Below are 14,362 nucleotides of genomic sequence, written 5' to 3'. Positions count from 1 at the left end.
TAGCACATCATAATCTTTTTATACACTAGGTTCATGATAAAATTTCTTGCCTGCACCAAATCTATATTATTCTGATTCTCTTTAGAATTCTTTTTTTTACAGTGTCTATCTACATTTTTCCTTTAAACAAGCAACAAAACACTTAACACAGTACCTAAAACATTGTTAAGATGAAATAAATGCTAGAAAATTATTACTATTATTCTTTAAAACTCTATGTCTCAAACTGAAATCTCTGTTTCAGTCAGGTAACTCTGATTGTCTCAAAAACAGACCATACTGTCATTTCTGTAACATCTTTACAGGCTTTTCTCAAGCATATACCCTGTGAATCCTTTGAGTTCACCTCAAACTCCATCTCCTTCGTGAAGCTCCCCATTTTTATTCTGCCCATCAATGAACTTTACTTCCTCTGAATTGTATCATTCATAATGTGCTTCATGGACTTGAGGTATTATATAAAGTACCACATCAGATGTTATTATTCTTATTTCAACTATATTTTCTGATTCTATATTGTAAAGATAATGTCTCATGCTTCTGTGACCCTCTCACATAAATCTATTCACAATTTAAAACATCTACATCAACTTATACAGACCATTCATTCATTTAATAAATATGTCATTCTTTTGTGTTAGGCAATGGATTGACAAACCACTACTTCTATAGTACTTAAAATTTTCCACGGACTGTTTTAAGTGTTTTGTGTTTATTAGCTCACTTTACCCTTATAAAAACTTTATCAAATAGGTGCTATTTTTATTTTACCCAAATGTAAAGTTACAGAGAGCAAAACTGAGGTAATGACAGATTATATGACTTCTCTGCATTGTACACACAGAAAATATATTGTAGAGCCAGCGGTTGAGTTCGAGTAGGAGGTCTCTGCTCTTATTACTATTCTGTACTATATCCTCAGGTGCTAAAAAATATTCATTTCATAAACTTATCTTTTCCCTCAAGGTGCTAATAATTCTATAAGGAGAGAGCCTTACATAACCAAGTAAGTGCAATACAAGTTCTTAAGTGGTAGTATAACAGTCTGTTTAAAGAAGAGGAGGGAGTAATCAATTTTACATGAAGTGGTGTGGGTGGAGCAATGCATCTTGTAGGTAATCTGATAGTTGGGCTGAGACTTGAAAGGTGATTTAGTTACTTGGCAGTTTTATAAAGGCACATAGAAAAAGATGCAGCATGTTGTGTTTGGGAAAATTTCATGTCATTTGGTATGTGGAGATAGTTGCTAACCAATATTTATTCTCTATTTCTTATTCACTTTACAGCACGGATTTTGTTTGTAAGGGCAATGTAGTCAGCCTCCCTTTTGGCTGCTTTTGTCCATATGATTAATTTCTAGTGAATGAAGTGTAAAATAAAGGGTTGTGTAGGGCTCTGATAATACCTTAGAGCAATCAATGTCTAACTTAAAGCTTAAAAAAAAAAAGAAAGATATATTTCTTTTTGGTTTAAGACACTGGTTGGGGATTCTTGTTATATGAAGTGGAACAAAATTCTAATTGATGTAGTGTGACTGAAACATATAGGGAAGGAGGAGTCCTTGTTTAGGAGAGAGATAATAACATGTATTGCACCCTATGTTAAGGAATTTGTACCTTGTACATAACCAAAGTTTTTAATCCTGGCAACATTGTAATCATCAATGAAATTAAAACAAAAACATATACCTTCAAGGTCCCACTCCAAAACAATTAAATTAATCTCTAGGGAAGGAATTTTCAACCCTGGCTACCTATTTAAATTGTGATGCTCAGGACACACCCATACTTAGTATGTCGGAATCTCTGGAGGGTGGTGGGGGCATTCAGACATCACTATTTCTAAAATTTTCCACAAGTTATTAAAATGTTCAGCCATGGGTGAGAGACACTGCTGTAAGCAATAGGTTTAAAGAGTCTCATAAGAATTTTAAGCAAGTTGAAGAGATTTAGTTTATGTCTTATCATTCTGGCTGCAGTGTAGAGGATTGATTAAGAAAAAACATGTTTTAGAATGAAAAGTACTTCTTTTCCCTAAATTGTTCAAAAGAGGTTTCCTTAGAGTAATAAAATCTAAAAATTCTATCTTAGTATGAGTTGGTGAATTTTCCCAGGCATGAAGTGATTTATCTACATATATATATATATATATATATATATATATATATATATATATAAATTTTATTGTAAGTTGGCAAGTTATAATTGTATATATTTACAAAGTGCAAAGTGATATGATGTAATTTTTGAAAGACACTAGACAAGAAATCAAGGTAACCTAGGCTTATCTCAACCATATCAATTGGGGTGCTCATGACTGCAGCTAATGGCAAAACCTATTTAAAAATGACTAACCAGTAAAGGTATTCATTATTTTACATTACAAATTCCATGGGTATGGTGCTTCAAGATTCAGTTTATTCATTCAATTAATGTTGCTGTTAAATCCATCCCTCTCACTCTTCTACCATTCATGGTGTAAGGCTAATGATTTGTTGTAGATCCAGGTGTTAGATGTAGATGGTGCTATCTGGGTGGAGAAAAAGAGAATAGCATGTCTTTTTGTTCTTTATTAAGAGAGTGGACAATTTCAGAGAAAGCCTTCCAGTCAATTTTCTCTAACATCTCATTGGTCATAATTACATTACATGACCATTCTTTAAGCAATCACACTCAAAAGGATGGATTGACACAATTGCCTGTTCTTGATTCTGTCTGCTGTCTGTGGATCTTATTGAAATTTGAGCTTAAAGTCAAGTCAAATTGTAGAAGACCCTCTAGAAAGGAATCTTGCCATGATTGCGATATGGTTCATTTGGCCCTACCAAGTTTTGTGTTGAAATTTGATCCTCAGGTTGGAGGTGGGGCTTGGTAAAAGGAGTTTGTATCATGGATGTGGATTTGTCGTGAATGGTTTGGTAAGTTCTCGCCCATGAGAACTAGTTGTTGAAAAGAGCCTGGCACCTCTTATTCTATCATTACTTTCTCCATGTGACCCGCACACACCAGTTCCTCTTCACCTTCCACCATGAATGGAAGCAGACTGAGTCCTGCAACAGAAGCAGATGCTGGAGCCATGTTTCTTGTACAGCCTGCAGAGCCATGAAGCAAATAAAACCCTTTTCTTATGAATTGCCCAGCCTCAGGTTCCCCTTTATAATAACACAAACAGACTAAGACAAATATCTATGATAAAATATACAAGCAGAAAAAATCCCAACTACAGGAGATTTAAAACATAGAAAGACAATCATAACTGAAACTGTGAATGCCTCAAAAGCAACGAGTGCATGGAGCCTCTTTATCTAGAGTCAGCCAGATGGAGAGCATGTGGAGATAGAAAGCTGAGTGGCAGGGCTTCCAGTCCTAATGTTGTCAGCACAGTGTGGTAACAGAGCACATAAGGGAGTCTATAAAGACCTACATTGACTCGGTTATTAATTATGCTGTGATCCTGAGCAAGTCACTTAACCTTTCTTGATCTCAGTTTCTTCAACATTATGATTATAATACTTTCCAGATTTCTTCATGTGATTTATTTGAAAACACATGAGGAAATTGGGTACTTACACAGTTTATCATCTGTAAATTACAATTATTATACAAGATTTTATGCATGTTTTATAGATAGATACCATAATAATAAGTACTTATAAGTAAAGGTTTATAACATCAAAATATACTCAAACTTTTATCTTTTATGTAAGTTACATTGTTATTTTAACTTGAAAAGGAGGGAAATGGCATTTATGGATTGTCTGCTATGTGGTATAGCACTAGAAACTCCAGGTATGCCACTAGAAACTTTGCTTATTTCAAGTCTATGAAATGGATCTCTAATTTATGAAGTAATTTATTATCCTTCTTTTTTTTAGAGATGATAGGAAAACTGAAACTCAAGTAAAGTTGCATAATTTGCTTAATATTACACAGATAATAAGTGGCAAAAGTTGGATTTAAACATAGCACTGACAAATTACATAGTTCATGTTCTTTTCATTTCTTTTTTTTTAAATGTGTGTATTGGGGGAGATATCTTACTACTTTAACTTACTGCTCTTATACTTTTATATATTTACATTTTTTGTACAAGAAACTTTTTTAGAATGCTAAACATGGTGCTTAATATTAATAATACAAAGCCATCATTTCTTTTCTTATACCAGTATCTATACTATTTCCAGGTAAATATACAGCTCTAACACTCAGAAGAAGGGAAGGGAAGTTTGTAGGAACAGAAGAAGATAATTTTGAAACCTCAGTTTGCAGAAGAGGAGGGCAAGTTCAGTTAATGCAGCACACAATATTGGACAACACATATACGGATAGACAGAATCAATCCAGGCAGAGATAGGCAATACCAGGACATGAGGAGTAGGAAGGTTACAAGAAAAATTTTACCATTTTTCTTTTGTGCCCATCCCTTCTTCACCTCATATCCTTCCTACTCTTTGCTCTGATTTGCATGGTATGGAGATAATAAAGGGGTATAATTCTGTCAAAGCAGGCATGCCTTATGTGGACTGCGGAGACCAGAAGATTCTCAATGCATAGAACCATCTGTTATTCATGATGTGATTCCTCATCACCTGGCATAGTATCCAGCCCACAGGAGATGGAGAAGAAATAGATGTTGAAATAAATCATTATTTCCTAATACTAGTGGTTCACATATAAATAAGCAGGTTGTGTATTAAATATAGAAATTGTGCAAAGAGTGTGTTATGACTACTGGGATTGAACAGAAACTAGTTAATGGCTTCATGCTGAATCAACATTTAGTAAATATATAATACGATCATTTCTCAGCTCTGGATTTGGGCTGATGCAAGATTACAATGATGAGTCAGAAAGACAAAATTGAACATCAGTAGGAGGAAGGGAAAGCAATAAATCTGAGATATCCAACGTAGGCAAATAATTTCCATATGTGAGGCAAAAATTTTGTAAAGAGAGTCCTAAGATTATAGCAATAAGTGAGAAATTCCAAAATTTACAAGTGTGAAAGCTAAATTGTTGTAATAGCTTTGAATCTGGAAGCAATAAGAGAAAATAGACAAAATTTGATCCAGGTTTAGTTATTGGTAGGCCATAGTATTTTTTCTTGGTGGGATGATGTTTGTGTGAGAGCTTCTTGCAAAATATCTTAGAACCCTTTCTGTAAGACACAATTTTATCAACATTAAAGCAGACCTCTTTCTTTGGATTCTTGACATTTTCCATAGTTAGGAATTTTTTTTTAAATGTTAACATCAATTTAGTTCTTACTTCCTATAATGTTTATAGGACATGAGCATCTAATGTTGTATATTTTCTTAAATGATTCATATTATTTAAAGAAAACGGTTTACACTTAGACCCTAAGTAAATGTTTGATTAACCCTTTTGGGCCCCAGTTTTTTCATCTAAAAATTAATGTGTTGACCTCATTTCTCTTAGGATTTGAAGCCTCTCTACAGTTGATAAAAGTAATGCATAATAGGATTATGATGCCCTAAGGTGTTCTGTTAAGTAATCCTTGTTGATTAAACTAGGTTGTTCTTTAACCCTAAATCCTAATCACACTAGAAATTATGTGAGTCTTGGCATAGAAAATGTTACAGTGGAAGCACTATCCTAAATTTATATTTGCATAAAAAGCAGCCTTCTGTAAAAGACTCACATTAACACAGAAGAGAATTCAGATGCCATTTTTAAATTCAAAATTAATAAAAGATTCAGCAAAATGGGTAATGAAGATTGAGCTCTGGCTCTATTTCCATAAGTTCATCTCTGACTTTTAGCTTAAGGTACAGCAACAAAACAGCAAATACTAAAGTAAGTGAATTACTTACATCTTGAAGACAATGCAGCAGTTCTAGCAATTGTAGATGGTTTGACAGTGTTGTGAGACCTCCTGTTGTCTGAGCATGAGCAGGCGGCTCCTGGTGAACACCTATAACCAGGAGCTATAGATACTTAGGGACATCAAGAGGACGGTTGTAGTTCTGCAGAGTGCATGTAGGTCCCGCTACATAAGTTAGAGTACCTAGAACAAATAAAAGTGTGGGATTTTGTTTCATAAACAGAAAAAAGTGTTTTCCTTTCTCTAGCAGTCTCTTGCTCTTTTGGGACTTCTCTCTCTCTTTTTAATTTGCAATTTGATGTGGTGTTCCTTTAGGCACAGGATACTACTCAGTGGGTGAGTGTAGACTCTCACAAGTGTCTGAGGCTCCCCCCTGACACTGTGTGGCGGGCCTTTCTGAGACTCATGTGGAAACACATGTGATTTGAAGCTCCTAGCTCCCAGCACATCCTCAATTGTCCCATTACAAAACTTACAAAACACAAATTCAAAGGTAAAAGTATTAAGAATCCCAAGACAGTAATCACAGGACATTAAAGCCCAAATATGAGGCCATCTCTCTATTTGGAGCCCTGTGTGACTGCACTTGTGGCATGCCCAATGAGGCCAGTTCTGCACACACACCCACAGTTGACAAATCCTAAGTGAGACAAAAAAGAACAGGAAGAAATGTCATTTGTAACATGGTCACCTGTAACATGGTCACCTGTAGAACGGCTTCATAAACATGCCTGCAATACTCATCTGGGGAATCCCAAAACATTTTGGAGGATTTTGATACGGCAGGAATGGAACTTCTAAAAATGAATTACTGTGTTCTGGTTACCACTGGGAAATAACTCAAGAACTTCAAAATTGTGCTTGGAAACAGATAAAATATAAATTGAAGCTAAGGTCAGAATTTATTTATCTGAAGAAACAACACTGATATCCAAAAATTAAAAAAATATTATTACTAAATAAAGATATTTGTTATCTTAGAAAGTATTTGATATTCAAAAATTTCACAAAGTGTATTGTGGTTTTTTTCTGCTGGATCACTTTTCTCCTAAACAGTATTGATATGGTTTGGCTCTGTGTCCCCACCCAAACCTCATCTCGAATTGTAATCCCCATGTGTCCCGGGAGGGAAGTGATTGGATTATGGGGGTGGTTTCCTCCATGCTGTTCTCCTGATAGTAACTGAATCTCAAGAGATCTTATGATTTTGAAAGTGGCGGATTTTCCTGTGCTCTCTCTTATTCTCCCCTGAGGTCTTGTGAAGAAGGTTTCTGCTTCCCCTTCCGCCATGACTGTAAGTTTCCTGAGGCCTCCCCAGCCATATGGAATTGTGAGTCAATTAAACATCTTTCCTTTATAAATTACCTAGTATCAGGGAAGTTTTTTATAGCACTGTGAAAACAAACTATTACAGTATAAAAAATTGGAAACGACATGCGAAATCTTAGAGTGGGGTTTAGAAAGTAATGCTACATTTTAAATGTCTCCCCTTATCACCAACTAAAATGTTAAGTATTTCTACAGTTATTACTGTTATTTTAATGAAATGAAAGGGGAAGTAAAGAGTAAGTAGTAAGTTTTACATTTTTTTTTTTTTTTTTGAGACAGAGTCTCGCTCTGTTGCCCAGGCTGGAGTGTGGTGGCGCAATCTCGGCTCACTGCAAGCTCTGCCTCCTGGGTTTGTGCCATTCTCCTGCCTCACCCTCCCAAGTAGCTGGGACAACAGGCGCCTGCCACCAAGCCCGGCTAAATTTTTGTATTTTTAGTAGAGATGGGGTTTTACCATGTTAGCCAGGATGGTCTCGATCTCCTGACCTCGTGATCCGCCTGCCTCGGCCTCCCAAAGTCCTGGGATTACAGGCGTGAGCCACCGTGCCTGGCCAGTTTTACATTTTTATATTTTTTAAATTTTACTGCATTTAAGATAACATTTTGTGTACAATTCAGCTACTTTTTCCCCATTCTTTAAGAGAGTGTGTGTGTGTGTGTGTGTGTACTTACACAGTTGGCCCTCCATATCTGCAGGTTCCACATTTGTTGATTCAACCAACCATGGATCAAAAATATTTGGAAAAAATTTGCATCTGTTCTGAACACATACAGACTTTTTTAAAACTTATCATTCCTTAAGCAATACACTGTAACAACTATTTAAATAGTATTTACACTGCTTTAGGTATTATAAGTAATCTATTATAATTTAAAGTATACAAGAAGATGTGCACAGGTTATATGCAAATACTATGCCATTTTATATTAGCAACTTGAGCATTCTTGGATTTTGATAACTGCAGAAGTTCCCGGAAACCATTCCCGACAGATACTGAGGAATGACTGTAAATATATGTGTGTATGCATATTTATTTTTTCGTTTTATATCTTAAATCATTTTCAACAATCTCTTTAGTTCATTCATTTGAGGCACTATTTTCATGTCTGTAAGTGTGTATGTGGTAAATATCCTCCCTTTAAATTATAATTGTAAAATTGATTATTTCTGTTTTTTGTATTAAAGAGAAAAAATTTTTCAAATATTTACAATTTTTAAAGAATCAACTCATATACCAATTTGAATTGTATTATTCTTTTTTTGTACATTATCTGGCTAATGCTCATTTTAATTAAGATGTGCACAATACAAGATCAGATGAGGATATAAAAAAAGAAATGTTAGTATTTGCTTTCTTCTAAAATAGGGTGTTAAAAGAGATGGTGAATAACAAATATCTATTATGTTGCTGTTGATCAAACTGTTTAATTTAGAAACTGTTTTGTCAGACTACTTAGAACTTTTCCATGCTATTAGCCTAATAACTTTTATCCTTATTAAACTTCCAAAATTTCTCATAGCAAGCAGCTTACTTTGGATGGCTTCTTTGCATTTCCAATTAATAATTATTAATTTAATTAATAACTCTTTTTAAGAAGAATCAAGTATTAAATTGCAAACAAATCATTTAAAAAAATAAAGAAACATGACATACAAGTACTACTTCTATGTAATAAGACAAAAAAAGAAAAGGAAAATTGGAGGCAAGGATGCTTTACTCTTGGGCTGTATTAGTTTTACATTGCTTCATAACATATTACTACAAATTTAGCTGCTTAAAACAGTACCTATTTATTCTCTGTCAGTTCTGTAGTTCAGAAATTCAGACATGGCATGACTACTAACTCTTCTGCTTAATTTCTTACAAGGCTGAAATTAAGGTGTCAATGCTGTGTTCTCATCTGGAGCTCAAAGTCCTCTTCCAAACTCAGGTGAATGTGGCAGACTTAATTTCCTTGCTGTGTAGACAGAGGTGCCTGTTTCCTTGCTGGATGTTAGCTGTGGGCCTTATAAGGTCCTTGAGGCTGCTCCACATTCCTTGCCATGTGACCCTCTTCATCTTCACAGCCAAGAAGAGAGAGCTTCTGTCATGTCAAATCTCTCTTATGCTTCAAATATAACTTCTAGAAGGTCCCAGTTCCTCTTAAAAGTTCACCTAAGTGAAATCCATCCAGGATTTTAAAGTGAATTATCTTGAGATCTTAATCGCCTTGGCAAAAATCCCTTCACAGCAGCATCTACATTAGTGTATGATTCAATAGCCAGTAGAAGGTAAATTATACCAGGTATAGGCGATTTGGGGGTTATCTTAGGATTCTATCTATCACAAGGACTCTGAAAAATATGCACAGATTTTATGCATTTTAAGGCATTTCTTGTCTGTTCCCAACCTTTCCTTCTTTTTTTATATACCACAAATCTCTATGCAAACTAATGCTATCCAAACTAGTTTAATTGTAAAAAGCCTTATGTTTTTCTACATTTGCCTTTTGCACATTCAATTTAATCTGCCAAAAGAACCTGATTTTCTTTTGTCTCGGTCTTTTCATCTTCTGTTTTTCATAAGGCATAAGTTCAAATTCTGACAAATCTATAATTTATTCCCTTAACATTTTCACCTAAAATGGTTATTTTTCTATTTAATTTATCTATGCGCATCACTCACTTTTAGATTTTTGCCAATATAGGTCAAGTATTTCAGAAGCAGCGTACTTTACTTTTCTAAGATAAAGAAAGGATTTGGAGGTCATTCTAGTGCTATATATTGTACATAAGTGTTATTTAATAAGAGGAAAGTTTTCAGTAGAGGATTAAAGGGACTCAAGTTAGCTTAAGTAAGGCATTAAAATACCTTCTTGTTATGACATTTTTCTTTGTTCTGATTCAAAAATACGTGACTTTTAAATATTAACAACTATTTACTCATCTGTTTAGTATTTACATCTTAATTATCAAGCAAAACAGTAGCAATTATGTATATCATTAAATGCATAGAAGATTAATAATTTGGGTTTAGTACTCTTTTTTTCACTATAATGAATTGCTCACATTTAAGTTTCTCTGCTTATTGGACACAGTATATACTGGAGAGGTCTCTTTGGAGTTAGATCTAGGTTTATATCATGGTTTAACATGTGACCTGGGCAAGTGATACAAAATGTATAAGACTCCATTCATTTGTAAAAGGGAGATAATAAATATATCTCAAAGGATTACTTTGAAGATTTGTGTGATATTTTCAAAGTGTGTGGAACAAGTAAGCAATAATTGTTTTCTTGTTTTCTTTCCTCCTTTTCACATTCCCATTAACTTGTAAAGATAGGCATTTCACATTGAGTATTGAAACTTCTATGTGGCAATATGGGAAAATATTACATGTTACCCTACTCCAAATAATATTGAAATGTGACATAGAAAAACGTATTCTGAAAGACAGAATATAAAAGCAACAAAACAGTCTATTCTAAATCCCCTAAAAGAGATGTAATCTGATTGAAGGTACTAGTACACTAAACAAATAACACAGTAGAAGACTAACAAACCAAAAATCCAAACTGAGGTGAGGGGTTTGGCTAACGGTAGCATCTTGTTCTTGAAGATTTATGTTTGAAGATATGCTAAAAATTGCAGTTTCTGCTTTAGTAAAAAACAAGGGAGAAAATACTGACTTAGAATAGTTTACACTGGTACACGTTTATTTCCTTTTCAATACTTTAAATATGTTGTAGTAATATAAACATGCTTGTTCTGTGAGTATAGATACTCTTCTCCACATGATAGTTTATTTTTTCTTGTAAGTTTATTCATTTTAATATGATATAAACAATCAGATTTTGTATGCTTGGTTAATGTGAGTCACCCTCTGAAAGATTTGTTTTTACAGAGTAATGAATTTAGGTATTCAAGATTGCAAGACTGAATTCCAAACCCTTTTGTAGACTTCATTTTGGCCTAATGATGGAACACAGAAGTGTACACGTGAGAATGAAGGGACAAAATTTGTTTTTTTATTCTATCATGTGATCACTATATCCAAAAATGACGATATAAGTTTGGTGCTTTCTACAGAGGTGGAGTAAGGCACTTCTTTATACAGTTTATAGCATTTTTTTAAAGTTATCTACTGTGTTTTAAAACTTAAGTACATTTAAAGTTTTTGTTAAGGTATTTTAAAGTATGATTAATCATTAAAGTGCTAGCAAGATAACCAGAGTTATGTACTATTTTGCCTGTAGGAGGAAACCATCTTTCTCTTCTGATCTGTTTGTTCTATAAGAAGTACTTTATAAGAGCACAGAAAGAGAGATTGTAGAAAAATCTTGAAAAATTGTTAGAAATGAATAATAATGTGTACAAAAAATGATTAATGATTAATGAATGCTGGGATTCTAAAAAGAGCTCTGGGAACAACACGGTGAACAAGAGGAACAGGACAAAGGACATAAGTAGGATAAGAAAAATGCCTACAGGGATGTGAAGAGGCTTCAACATCAATGTCTTTCTTAACACAAAGATAGAGACAAACCATGAGCTATACATTTTAAACTAAGTTTAAAGTTTTTATTCAAGTCAACAAAGTATGTATGGAATGCATATCATATATTAGAAACTATGCTAATTTATGTCAATTAAAATGAATAAAACAGTATCCCAGTATTCTAGTGGTTTACAATAGGGATAAAATTTATATGGTGATTAAAAATTACAGTTCAGGGTTATAAGGCATAATAAAATGTGATAATAGTAGCAAGGTCAGCGTACTAGGAGATCATGAAGCAGGAGCTAAAACCTACCCTCTGGGGCAGACAAGTAAAGATTCACAAAATATTAAAACCACAGCTTAAATTCAAAAATAACTTGGAGTTCACAAACTAGATAAGGCAAGAAGGACAGATTACCTGGGAGGGTAATCTGGCTTCAACATCTGTTATCCCCTCAGGAGCTGACTCTGGTCCAAATGACCTGGCTGCTACTATCTCCCTGTTTGATCTGACCACTTCATGTGCATCCATCTTGAACTTGACACATCAGTCAAACAGTGTGACCTTTCTTAATTAAGGCATACTATTCTTTGACTACATTGTCTAAATTTTTAGACTATATTATCCTAAATTTTGTTTTTTATGCCTTAGTAGAAATGAATTCATGCAGAAATTATTCATTAAATCACAGAATCCATAAACAGACAAAATATATTTAAAATGTAAGCTTACCAATTCTCACTCTTCCTGTTTGCAGAACTTACATTGCTTTATAGCATATCTGGTTTTCATTTCTAAATGACTGTGTGACCACTACAATTTTTTTTAATGTCAGGAAGTATTTCTACACATTTATAAGTTTAAGTAATGTAGTGCCATTTATCAGGAAAACTATAGAGCCATGATGCGTATCAGTTACTTAAAAATATATTGATTCCAATTTGTAAAGAGATTGACAAAACCAAATGCCTTTATCCTACCAGCAGTTACAACTGCTTATGTGCCACTTGCATTTTATTTACAAAATTGAGATTACATATATGTAGCAGAAATACTTAAGGTAAATTTCTCCTTTCTCCTCCTTGGACTTTCCGTAAATAGGTGCATAGTATTTCTTTGTAGTTTTCTGAAACTATATGAATTATAAACTTGATAAATAGTTCATTTGCATATGTCTATCTCTCATAAATTGTAGGCAGTGTCGATTCTTTTACAACTTTGTTGGTGCCTCTTATTGCTTCACTATTCATTTAAAGGAATTTTTTATAAAGAGAGAGATTACATTTAGAATACAATTGCCCTACTTGAATAAATACATGGAAAATACGTTTATTTCTGAACCAAGTATAACAGTTATTTTGAAGTATTTTGCTACTCTGAAAAGTTGATAAAATCTTAAAATTAAAAGTTATTTGTGCACAATAGATTTCTGATTATTTTTCTTCCAATGAAACCAAAATAACAACTGGAAAAGATAGGTCAATAGCTTTTATTCAGAAAAAAGAGACTATTATAATTAAGGTTAATAGGTATCAAATAGAGCTCATTTTGTGCCAGGCAATTTTCTAAGAATTTTACATTAAGACACACATGCAATATTTGGATCCTCTTTTCACAGAAGAGACACAGAGGCATAGATAATTAATGAACTCATTGATTTTGCACAACTAATAACAAACAGGGGCTCTTGAACTCAGGCAGTCTGCTTCTAGATCCCAAGTTCTTAATCACTGTACTTTCATACCTCTTAGGTATAATCAGATATGCTTTTGTGGAAGAAGTACATTCTACTCCTATCTATAATTTTCAACCATGAATCAGGAAATGTCCCCGTTCAGAACACACAAGCAACATTACTAAAGCAACTACCCTTGGCAGAAATTTGTCTTACAGCCTATAAATGATAAAAAGAGTTATTATATTTACCAAAAAGATCTTGGAAATCTTTTAGTGCAATTCTTGACCTAGGCTTTTTGATACGGAAGCAGGTAATACTACTAAAGAATCTGAAAATATTTGTAAATACATTATAGGTTACCAACATGTTAAATATGGCATTTACTAGTACTAATTAGTTCTGTGTTAGCACTTTGTGATGTCGTGCTCCCTGAGCCCTGGACTATCTCGAGTGAAAGGTGGCTAGTTCCATTAGATTTTGCTGGTGAACTGTGAGTGTACATTATTATATTTTTCTATGTATTGTACTTTAAATAAAATAAACTTTATAAAAGTAATTATTTATATTTTTCCATTGTATTTATTGCAAATGTTTATAAATTTTATCCCTCTGCTAATTTTCTTATTATTTTTTCAAACCTGTACTCTCCAAGCATCTGTCTGAATATTTACTTAAGCCAAGGAAACAGTAGCAGCTTTTGAGAAGTCTCATATGTGATATAGAATAAACACTATTGTGTAATGGAAAGACAGGATTTGGAGAATATAATCCTGGTCTATGATTTATTAGCTAGTTGTCTTGGACAAGTTATCTTACCTCTCGAAGCCTCAGGTTTTCACCAATAGAAGTGGAATTAACAATTATTTTCAATATTTTTCTCAATAAGAAAAGGTATTTAAAGCCTGGCACAGTTTAATCAATTATAGTATCAATTCTCTCCTGCACAGTTCATATTTCTAAGGAATCATTTTCATTTTTATAAATAACTTCCACCCTTTATCAATACAAATCAGGCTTAAAGAATTTCAG

At 33.6% G+C, this 14,362-nt stretch overlaps 1 protein-coding gene across 1 annotated transcript in view; it reads right to left on the bottom strand.

Annotated features, from left to right (window-relative positions):
• Positions 1–4,011: 4,011 nt before the first annotated feature.
• LOC129136834 (myosin IC heavy chain-like) overlaps positions 4,012–14,362 on the bottom strand; it is a 185,653-nt gene continuing 175,302 nt past the window's right edge. The window contains exon 2 of the mRNA XM_054665342.2: positions 4,012–6,027. The gene's annotated coding sequence lies outside the window, so the exon portion shown is untranslated. The remainder of the gene's footprint in view (positions 6,028–14,362) is intronic.

Source organism: Pan troglodytes, chromosome 14 (assembly GCF_028858775.2).
Source record: "Pan troglodytes isolate AG18354 chromosome 14, NHGRI_mPanTro3-v2.0_pri, whole genome shotgun sequence".
In the NCBI taxonomy this organism is placed as follows: domain Eukaryota; kingdom Metazoa; phylum Chordata; class Mammalia; order Primates; family Hominidae; genus Pan; species Pan troglodytes.
Note: the sequence above shows the minus strand (reverse complement) of the source record. Positions and strands in the feature narration are given on the sequence as shown.